The sequence below is a fragment of the Dasypus novemcinctus genome, chromosome 13 (genome assembly GCF_030445035.2).
Source record: "Dasypus novemcinctus isolate mDasNov1 chromosome 13, mDasNov1.1.hap2, whole genome shotgun sequence".
Taxonomy (NCBI): Eukaryota; Metazoa; Chordata; class Mammalia; order Cingulata; family Dasypodidae; genus Dasypus; species Dasypus novemcinctus.
Window position 1 is genome coordinate 54,333,232 of NC_080685.1, and position 11,337 is coordinate 54,344,568.

Genomic DNA, 11,337 nt, shown 5'->3' on the forward strand with positions numbered 1-11,337 from the left:
GTATAGATACAGATGAAGTCTTTTGCTTTTATAGTGAATTTCACCAGCATTAAACTTCATTTATATCTCTATAAATATATACGGCTTTGAACGGAGGCTTTATGACTGCGTTTATAAGTTCCATCTATCTGTGGCACAGACTGGGTCACCGGGAGGAAACGGCCCCTTTATAGACTGCCTTGGCCTCTGCCCTTTTCAACAGAACCATTTACAGGGCCCTGACCTGGTATGCAGACCCTGTCCCTCTGCCCGCCTGGCCACCTTCTCCTCTCCCCGGTCCCCGGCTACCTCTCCTCTACCTGCAGGTGCCCTCTCCCCTTGGACTCGTAGCTGGCCCCGCCACCGGGAGGAGTGTGGAGGGAGAAACCGGCTGTCAGCTGATTTCCCAGCCACACCTGTCCCTTCGCCCTGGAGCCACTGCTGACCTTGGTACTGACACACTTGCCCGAGAAGTAGGAGGCACTTAAACAGGACAGGCTAGCAAACTGACTTATAAGGGACATGTTTTACAAAAACGCGTTTAGATAAACAGACCATGCACACAAATGCCAGCGTTCAGTGGCTAAGGAGCAGGCAATACTTCATGAGGCAGCAGAGCTTCTCTCCCCATGCACTTGAGGAGATAAATTCAAGGTAATCTATATAAACTCAGACCTTTGAAACTGCACACCGTCAAAAAATTCAAACAATTACTCTCACCCAACCAGGTGGCTGTTGGGTGCTCTTATGGAAAACGTAATTATAAGGGAAGGGAAAATGTTGCATAAATAAAACAGAATGGCAGAAGAACCTGGAGGGAGGGGAATAAGAGAAACCCAAAGACTCATAGTCCACAGCAGAGGGTAAAAGGGGGCTCAAAAAGCTGGGTGTCTCCTTAAGGCCCAAATTAATTTTGGTCTGTTACAATTTCTGGGCAATTAATTGGCAAGAGGCATCTATCAGGTATTTTTAAATGTCAGTCTGCAGGTCTCATGGAGCTCAAGGGGTAGAAGAAAAAATAGCCAACACATGCTCCTAAAATCAAGGTGACTTAAAACAAGGGCCAGCCCAGCCCATTAGCACTTGAGGAGAATATAAAATCCAGGTCAGCCCAGATAATTGTTTGCTCGTTAAAATGCCAAGTACCCCAGGCTGTACCAGGCCCCAGGCCATACTAAATAGCGAGTGGCCCAGGTGGATCCAGGTTCAACTGTCTGTCCATAGCAGATATGGTCCATGCCAGCCATTGTCCTAGGCACTTCGTATTCGTGCTTCATTTAATTCTCTTATGAAACCCCTAAGGAAGATAAGGTGATCTCTATAGTTTGTATGTTTTTTGAGTGGGAGGTGGAGAGAGAGAGGTGAGGAGGTGCTGGGGTGGCTGCTGCTGCAGAACCTCAGATTAGGACGGTCTAAGTAATTGCCCGAGGTCACAGGGTCAGTAAGAGATGGACCAGGAATCTGAAGCCAAGTTTCCTGGTGGTAAACCCCCAGGTCTTGCTTCTTGCTGCCTTAGTCCATGGGTTTTATGTTTGAGTAGCCTAGGGTAGGAGAGAGTGTGTCCAAGGCACACACAGCAGAGAGGTGTGAAAGAGCTGGGGGCTCTGTATCAAACAAACTCGATTCAAAAGCAGCCCTGCCACTTACTAGCTGTGTGGCCTTGGGCAAGCTACTGAATGTCTCTGAGCTTCTCAGGAATCTTTCCCTCACTATGTGTTCTAGCCTCTGTGGTCTTCACTGGGAAAGGGGGCTATTTCAACCTTCTCACTGGGCTGGAGAGGCAGGATTCCTCTTCTCTTCCTGCTGTGCTGGTGGGGATTAAATAAGCGTAGGTGTGTAAAACACCCAGCATGGTCCTTTCACACAACTACCCCAAAACCATGAGAGCTAATTTTACCTGTTATTGTCAAATACGGAATCAAGTGAGATACTATAAAGGAAGAACCTGGTACAGCACCTGGCATTGACTAAAGGCCATAAAGAACAGCTATTATTATTGTTGCTGTTGTTGAAAGAAGGAAATAAGTGTGAGCAGAACCAATAGCAAATCAGAGTTTTTTGAGGCCCTACGGTATGTCAGGCCCTGTGCTACGCCCTTCCAGTCCCCATAGAATAGATCATCTAAGTAGAGGACCAAGATGCTTTCACATATAAAGATTAGCAATAAACCAAGATGTAAAAGTCCCCTAAAGTTACCTAGGATGACTCACGAGGGAGCCATCATTAATTGCCAAATGAATGATAAAAGCAATATAAGAGGGAAACGGACTTTGGCCCAGTGGTTAGGGCGTCCGTCTACCACATGGGAGGTCCGTGGTTCAAACCCCGGGCCTCCTTGACCCGGTGGAGCTGGCCCATGCGCAGTGCTGATGCGCGCAAGGAGTGCCGTGCCACGCAAGGGTGTCCCCCGCGTTGGGGAGCCCCACGCGCAAGGAGTGCGCCTGTGAGGAAAGCCGCCCAGCGTGAAAAGAAAGTGCAGCCTGCCCAGAAATGGCGCCACCCACACTTCCCATGCCGCTGACGACAACAGAAGCGGACAAAGAAACAAGACGCAGCAAATAGACACCAAGAACAGACAACCAGGGGAGGGGGGGAATTAAATAAATAAATAAATAAATTTAAAAAAAAAAAAAAAAGCAATATAAGAAAGTAGTTAAAGGCACAGGCCTTGAACCTGGGTTTGAGTCCCTGCTCTACAATTTATTGTCTGTAAAAGTTGAACAAGTCACTTGACATCACTATGCCTCAGTTTCCTCATTTGTAAAGTAGGAATAACAGTATATGCCATAATGCTTCTAAGCCACAAATGATAGAAAATATTTGAAGTGCATATTAATAGCAATAACAGCAAACATTTATTAAGTGCATTCTCCGTGCCAAGCATTTAGCTAAATGCACAGTTAGAATTTGACAATGTCAGCTAGGATTATCATTAAGCAATAAAAAGATCCAAGCTGCCAGGCAGTGCCCAACAATGTAAATTTTTAGGTGGACCAGAACCAAAGACTAAATACAAGCCCAGATCTTCAGTCCTCAGCGGGTATTAGACAAACAGAGATGCTGCTAAGCTGCTGTCAAACATTTGCCATCCTGGGCGGATGCTGTCCTGGGATCAATGTTCCAGGCTTTTCCTCTTTGTCTGCCACACCATGTAGTGTTATGAGGGCACATCCAGGTTGAAAAGAACAATGAATTCCTTCTGGGTCCTGGTAAATAACCTCTTATTGAGTCATCTACAGCAGGAGCATGAGATGTTGGTACAGGACCCAGGTGGGGTGAGCTTGGCAGTGCCCTGCTCTAAGGACAGGGGTTCCTGGGAGATGAGGGCTCCCTGCACTGCTTCAGGACGCTCAATAACGAATCTGCTCATTTGTCCTGCCCCCGGAGCTCCTCCCTCATTTTGAAGGCTCACCTTGCAGTGCGTAAGCCGGGAAAGACACAAGGACCTACCAGCAAAGACTGGGGCTCTGCCTTTACCTGACTGCTGGGGCCTCTCTGGGATACAATTGGGGTGTTTCAGTGGAGGGATAGGTGAGAGTTCAGGATCCCTGTTCACTTGAGCCACCTGCTGTCCACACTAGTAATGAGGGTCTGAATACAGGAGGCGGGTCAACTCCCTTGGGGGGGCTGGCGGCAGATGCACCAGCCACATGAATCTCCTCCCAGTAGCCTCCATGAAGCCACCTGCTTAGTCTTCATAGGGAAAGGGGACAATTTCTACTCAAGTGAATGCCATGACCAGGAGTCTCCCTTTCCCACTTCACTACAGAGAAAAACAGAGATAATCACCCGGAATTAAAAGAGAGGAAAAGAGAGCAAGGCTGCTTAAATTTCCTTTTCTGACTGATCTCTCATTGTTCAAAATGCATCAATATTATTCTAGCCCAAAGTCACGTTGCAAGGTAAAGATGTTGTGATTCTTATATATGGTTGGAAATAGCTTTTAAGCATCTCTGTTCCAATTCCCCCTTCCCTACTGGACTTGTTTTTAGGAGGATGAAACTCCACTTGGCTTATCTTTACTAACAGCCCATAATCAAGGTGAGACAAAGATAGATCTCTTCACATCTCCCAAGTCATCTACTAGAATGGATTTCATGGAGAACGTCCAATGTTTTGCATTTCTGCACAACTTCAGTCTAGGGGTCAGGGAGTCCTCCTTACTGTGTCTGTCTTCTAACTTGCCATGACCTCCTTGGGACTGATGGCTCAGCAACTTATACTTCACTTTGTGGGTCCCGCCTGGGAGAGGTGGCTTAGGAGTCTGCTCATAGAAGAGCTGGGCTGGGTATATTCTCTGAGGCAGAGGAAACCAGAAATGGGCAGAGACCAGGAAGAAAGCACCACAGTAAATTCTGAGTAGAAGGAGGCAGAGGACATGGCCACCCACTGAATATTGAAACTGCTCTGTTATCTACATGCAAAGGCTGAGATCTGGTAACGACTCTGGTTTCCTGGTTGATCTGCCAGAAACTCTGATTTCCTTGTTGAAGGCTGTGTGCTTGAATTGTGCACAAATTGCCCCCATATTCAGCCTACAGTCCTTGCATATAGCGTCTACGGAGATAGGATGGAAGAGATCGATAAGGTGTGAGGTCTGGTTATGTATATGTATGTGTGTGTATGTGTTTATAGTTTTTTCACATGTGTATATGTGTCCATACTTTGCTGTATATTTTTCAGCAAGATTATCAAAACCTTCTGATAGCTCCATTGTTTCCTAATTGTAAAATGTAAAAGAGTATACCCTACCCTGGCCCACAACTCCAAGATAAGAACAAGGTGAATGGAAACACCTATAGATGGAGTGGTGATGGTACATGAGTCTCTGCAAAGTGGGTTCTGGTTCTAAACCACTCTGGAATACAATTTCATGCAGTAACAGCAAACCCCCCCACTCCCACCATCATGACTTTTATGGATGGAGCTAAACTGGCATTAGCCCTATCACAGTGAACTCTCATCTTATTTCCCTAGTGAGTTCACCCGGGCACTCTTTTCTTCAGCTCATCCTCCTGGAGCCCAGATGGGGTGACTCATGCCCAGCCACCAGAATGCTGAATTCCAATTTTTAAATAGAAACTTCAACATCATCTCCATGCACTGTACATCAAATAACTCACCTCAGCTCAGAGGTTCCATGGGTCTTGTTTGGACCTGAATTTTGGCCTCTGCACACATTATTGAAATGGTCATTTGAATTTCCAAAAACATGACTATAAGCTGGGGAGTAGAATGCACTCCTCTCCAGTGGACTCTGTTGCTCAGTAACAGTAGCCTCAGAAATCTGAATTGTTCTCTTTAAAGTCTTGGGTCTACATGACACATATATTAAACACAAAATGTAGTGGTGGAAGCTCTGGTGATTGAAGTCAGAAGGTGATGGGGTTGAGAGAGGAAGATTGACTGGAAAGAAGCACAAGAAAATGTATATATCTTGTCTGGGGTAGTGGTTAGATGGGTGTACACAACTGTCAAAATTTACCTATCTGAATACTTAAGACCAGTGCATTTTATTATGTGAAAATTATACCTCAATTAAAAATAAAAGGAACAGTGGCCCTCTCCAGGTAAAGATGGCAAACTACAGCTGTGGAGTATAGGGAAGGTTGCCTACCATCTCCTTCCCTCCACCTTTCCCTACCATCACTCATCTCCCAAGATCTCAGGGACATCCCAGCAGGCTACCTCACTCAGGGAATGAGGGCTGGCTATGGGAACACAAAGACGCTCTCTCCAGGATGCTGGCCAGATGTGAGGAGTAGGGCCACTGGGGGAGAGGAGGTTTGGTCTGTGGGTGGGGTTTGTATCAAGTCTCTCACTTGTCTCCTGGGTGTTCAGAGCCCAGCCCCCCTCCTGCTCCTTAGTCATCCCTTCCACATTCTGAGCTGCAAAGGACCCATTGAAGGAAATCTCAGGAAAGATTTTTAGAAGGGAAATATCATCAGACAACAAAACCAAGCATTCCTGGTGCATTCCAGAAAAGGTGCCCCCAATTGGGGTTTGGGGCACAAGATGAATATGGCAAGTCAGGTGTACAACATGAGGTCAGCCTGGGGACCACCAGCCTGAGTTCTCTCTTCACAGTAAGCCCAGAGAACTCTTCAGCTGTCTCCTGCTCATCTTCTTGACTGGGAACTACAGGCCAAGAACATCTTGAGACCTCCTGGCTGTTTCTCATTCTTCACCAGGGAGTAGACATTGCTCCACACTGAATTCACTAAAAGGCTTTTAGTTGCAAACCTCTCCACTGGGAAGCAATAGATCCCTCTTCTCCCGCACATGAGTGTTTCTGCATTTCACAGGTGATGAGACAGTACTAGACCAGAAGTTCTGTCTCTGGTTTTGCTACCCTTTGGCCTAGCACTTCAAACATCCATGCCTCTCTATTTATAAAATGGGTCCAATAATGTCACCGAGCACTACTTTCAGAGAGAATTTAATGACATTAATGAGATAATGACCACACAGTACAGTTACTTTGGTAATAAATGGTGGCTTTGGACAGGGTCCACTGCAAAGGCATGAATGTTTTTTAAGCCTTCAGGGACATGTCATGCAGAAATCCATCCACTCCCATGTTCAAACTGGAGGATTTCAAGGACAGGAGGAGTTGAGAGAGTTGAAATATGAATGAGTCAGTGTTGGTTTCTAATGCTCTGCATTTGTCTATTTCAATCTTTTTTCTTGCCATTACAACCTCTGATTTCACTCTTCTCCTCACTGCATTCTGTCTACTTCCTGCCATTCTAGGGAGATGCTAAGGTTTCTGGATCCAATGCTAAGCATAGTAAAATAAATCATGGTCCCATTCCATTCAAGACTACATCTTGCTCAGAAGGCTCCCCATACAGAGTCAGAGAGTATTTTGTTCATGTTGGAGGATGGGGGGAGGGTGCTGAATTAAAAGCAAGACAAAGTCACTTTAGGATTAGTTGGGGATTAGAAAGAGTGACATATATCCCTGACTCTCTCCTGCCTCAAAATACTTAAAGAAAGTGCCCAGAACTTTACCTAGTTTGGGGCCAAGGCAAGCAAGGCTTACCCTAATGAGAAGCACATCTTCTTAAATGCCCCATGGGATGCTGGCTCCATGCAGACCTGAGTGAGTGAGGGAAGTCCCCAACACCACTTGTTGAATGACCCTGCCCAAATAGGTATGGGCAGGAGGGGCCAGGCAGATAATATCTCCAAGGTAAAACCAAGACAGGTGAAAGAAAGTGATTAAACATACTTCAGAGAGTCGGGAAGAAGAGGAGGCAAATCAGAGCCTTGCAAAAGTGGTAGCAGTGAAGTGTGAGTGATGAGCCCCTGCTTGGGAAGCTTCTCAGTGCTAGAGAAGGACACAGTATCACTTCAAACCCTCAGGAGTGAGGGGCCAGTATATTTTCATTTCTGCTTCCCAAGATGTAGAGACAAACCCTTCTCCTGGGCTGTCTTTCATTGGCAGATACCCCAGAAAACAGGGCCCAAGAGACTTTATCCTCTTTTCATCCACACACAACCACAGATGACAGAAAAGTGGAAGGCACTTCCTACCTCCTTGCAAACATAGTATAATCCACATAAGCCAACCCTGAAAAGCTCAAGATGCTGGCACTTTCCTACCACCATGAAGTCAGAGGGACTTCATTCCCCCAAACCATTCCAGTCTGATGCTCACCTGTTGCACCTGCCCACTTGCCACAGATAACTCCAGCAGAGAAAGTGGAAGGTCAGATTAGGCTCACTCCACAGCAAGAACCCAGAGAATCCTGGGAACATAGACATTTTTAAAACCACCTCTTTCCAGCTCTCTTAAAGGAGAATAACTTTTAACTCTATCTCCACTCCCAATCCTCTCCTCCCTTCCACCCCCCAACCCCCAGGCTTCCTTTGCAACACTTTCCCACCATGTGTGGTTTGTTGGGAAGGAGTTAAAGAAGGTGCATGACTAATTCCTCAAACCGTCCCTCTTATCTACATACAAAAAGAACAGCTCTAAGCGGAGAAACACAGAAAGCAGACAGCGCTGACAATTTAGCTCAGATCTCACCTGTCTTATGAAACGGTATGCACACACAGACACACACCCACACAACCCTAAGGCCAGAGTCGATGTCCACCTTTAATTCAGTAGGCATAGTTTTCTTTTGCGCCTTTCTTTTCCCTCCGCAGAGCCCTGCTCCACTGGCAGCAGGGAGACGGATGTAACCTTAGTGCCAAACGCCTTGCAGGAACACAGACACGCAGGAACCAGAATGCAGCTCATAGCTCTCCTTGGTGCTGAAATCACACTAGCGAGGAAATCAAAGGAGCAAGTGCGCTGGACTTACCGGGCTGAGGGTGGGCGACAGGGGAGCGAGAGGAGCTTCCTGTGAAGAGAATTCTTGTCAGTTCAGGCTCGAGTCAGCTGATGCGCTCACCTAGAGAACCCACCTCTCCCTTGTTTTCCCTTCCTCCTTCTCTGGGAGGAAGAGGGGAGGCTCCACCAAAGAAATGAAACCCAAGCGGGCAGGTCTAGAAGTGAAAAGAGAAAGAGGAAGCAACCCAAATAAGAGCAAAAAGTCAGGTGGTTTTACTCCACTAGTGGTAATTCCTTGGGTCAGGGAGGACCCCCGCTTCTCTCACTCTCTGTCGCCCCTCTTTCTCCGTCTCTTCGTGTTGAGCCAACAGCCTTAGCACAGTCGGTTCCTGCCTCTGACGTGAAGGAGAGGAGGAAGCCTAGGACTGCTTTGCTGTCTGTCTCACGCGCTTTCTCTTTTCCCCTCTTGCTGAAATTTCAGCAGCATGATATTTTTTTAAGCCTCCGTTTTTTTCCATCCCCCTACAAGCAGCCCCCTAGTGGACAGAAAAGAAAAGGACTCTGAGTTCTCTTGCAGAGTCCAGACTCGGGCACAGGCACTCTCCCCACCTCCATGAACTCTTGGGGGCTGATGCTACATAGACAGGGACCCCGAAAGAGAACAGTCTTCCCTCTGACCAACTTAGATAAGAAAAGAGATGAAAGATGAGGAAGAGGGAGAGGAAATGAGCTTTTGCAGATCCTTTGCCTTTTGCAGGAGAAGTGAAAGGGGGGATGGGATGGGATGGGATGGGGTGGGGTGGGGTGGGGTGAGGTGGGGTGGGAGAAATGGTTAGGGAGGGGATGTTTTAGAAGAACATGATTCTGGGGTTTCCAAATGTTTAAGGTCCTGATTCAACAGAAAAACATCCTCCAAAAGTCAGGGTCTGCAGCCAGGTGAGGTGTATCTATTCCCAGGACAAGCCTGGGATGGGAATGCTTAAAGAGTCAGGAAACAGAGGGAATCAAATAGAGAGTATCTAGCTGACACTTGATCCAGATCCTTAATATGGCTTTTTTGAAGCTCATAAGAAATATATCTGGGAAGACTTGGCCCACGATCATCTCAGAGGTGGAGACAGAAGTGACCTTGTTGAACATCCACTGAGAACCTTGGCAAAGAAGGGGCCAGCAAGGGATCAGTGCTCAAAAGGCATGCCTTATACTCCTTCCTAATATAGAGTCTTCCAATCTCTGGGAAAGAGCCTGAGCACTTACATCTATGAAGTTAACTAGTAGTTTCATACTGCCACTTACTTACTAGACATTTTGTTTCTTTATGGTTCAATTTCACTGTTTGTAAAATGTGGATAATGCTGCCCCCTCCCTACTGAATAGGAATGCTGAGGGATTGGAACGATATAGAAACATAGAATGTCAGGGTTGGCAGGGAGTTTAAAGGTAATTTTGTCCAAACTATCTCCCTATGTTTGGCTCACCCCTGGAAAATAATCAGAGCTAACGTTTATAGTATATTTACTAGGTGCCAGGCTTTGTTGTAAGCCCTTACACATATTAGCTCATTTAAGCCATACAGTAATCTTATGATGCAGACGCTATTATTGTCCTTTCTTAGACTAGGAAATTGAGGCACAGAGGGATGAAATAACTTTCCTGAGATCACACAGCTAGTGAATAGCACAGGTGTTGTTGGAATTCAGGTCACTCAGGAACTCAGCTTACTTTGTTAGCCACCATGTTCAAAAATATACATTTCTTTAATGAATTGCACAAGCAATAGTATCTGAAATAAATAGAAGTCAGCACCATCATTATCATTGTTTTCATTTATGATAAAGTGCCTAGATTGTTATAATAAATTTATATATGACTGAGCTTTTAAAGTAAAATATTTACTGCTATGGGTGCCAAACAAACTGTGGAAATTGCTATTACTGATGAGAATCCTCTAAGAAAACTAATTCTTCTGGTGATTTGGGTAGTTTCACATATACAAATTAGACTGTAAATCTTGTGAAATTGGAAACTATTGGGCTTTAACATCAGTTCGGAAGACACATCACCCAGTTTCTACACTAAAAACAGATTAATGCCTAGTGCCTAACACAGTGTTAGGATGGAGGTGGCAATTTGATGAGCTGAATTGTTGAAATTCACTCAGTTAATAAGCCACTCAATGAGATAATGACATTTTCTTCTGAATTTTAGGAACTATGATTTTTTAACTAATGTAGCTTACTTTCTCTGACTTTCTTTGGATCAGAAGGGAATGGGGCAGGACACAGCTGGCATGTGACAGTTAATAAATCATAATCCTTGTCTTGATGGACTTTCCAGTTCCTCAAGAGGAAAGTAGGGGCAAGAAACAGTTCAGTTCAGGAGAATAAGTATGTGGCATGGGCAAATACAATGTTATAAGTGAACATGTAGTAAAGACAGCTAACCTGATCTTTGAAAGGCAGGGGACTTCTTGAGGAATGTAGCATCTAAGCTGGTGTCTACAAGGAACCTGGAAATGTGATTCATTACCATTAGATATCTGAGAATTAAATGTGATTCATTCTCATTAGATGAGAAGTCCACAAGAAGACACTAGTCAGTACAAAAAAAAGGAGAAATTCAGGATATCAACATGGTCTCTAGTGGATATGAAATTGTTAAATGAATTGTTTCGTGGGACTATTTCAGAAGTACAAACAAATTAGAGACTCACATTTGAATGGGAGAAGGAACATGGAAAGGGCTATCAAAGAGGTTCAGATTAGGTTCAGAGGAGGAAGCCCTTCTGCCTTGGATGGATTGGGGGACATGTCCAAAAGAAGTGGCCTTTCATCTGGACCTTAAAGAATGGGGGTTCAGGGTACAGGGGCCACATAAACTATTCTGTGCACCATTGCACCCAAACATTTTATACATAGAGAAAAGAAATGAATCTATACTGGCTACAATGAGGGTTGCTCCCAAGGTCTTGAAGAACAGCAGGATATTGACTAAAGGAAGAAGAGAGTGAAAGATTATTGTAGGTAGAAAGATGTCAAACTTTGGAAGAGGGGTTGATTTGGGTGGGGTAGAGG

At 45.3% G+C, this 11,337-nt stretch overlaps 1 protein-coding gene across 1 annotated transcript in view; it reads right to left on the reverse strand.

Moving 5' to 3' along the window:
* TNR (tenascin R) overlaps positions 1-8,774 on the reverse strand; it is a 440,066-nt gene extending 431,292 nt beyond the window's left edge. Inside the window, exon 1 of the mRNA XM_058310159.2 lies at positions 8,295-8,774. The gene's annotated coding sequence lies outside the window, so the exon portion shown is untranslated. The remainder of the gene's footprint in view (positions 1-8,294) is intronic.
* Positions 8,775-11,337: the final 2,563 nt, after the last annotated feature.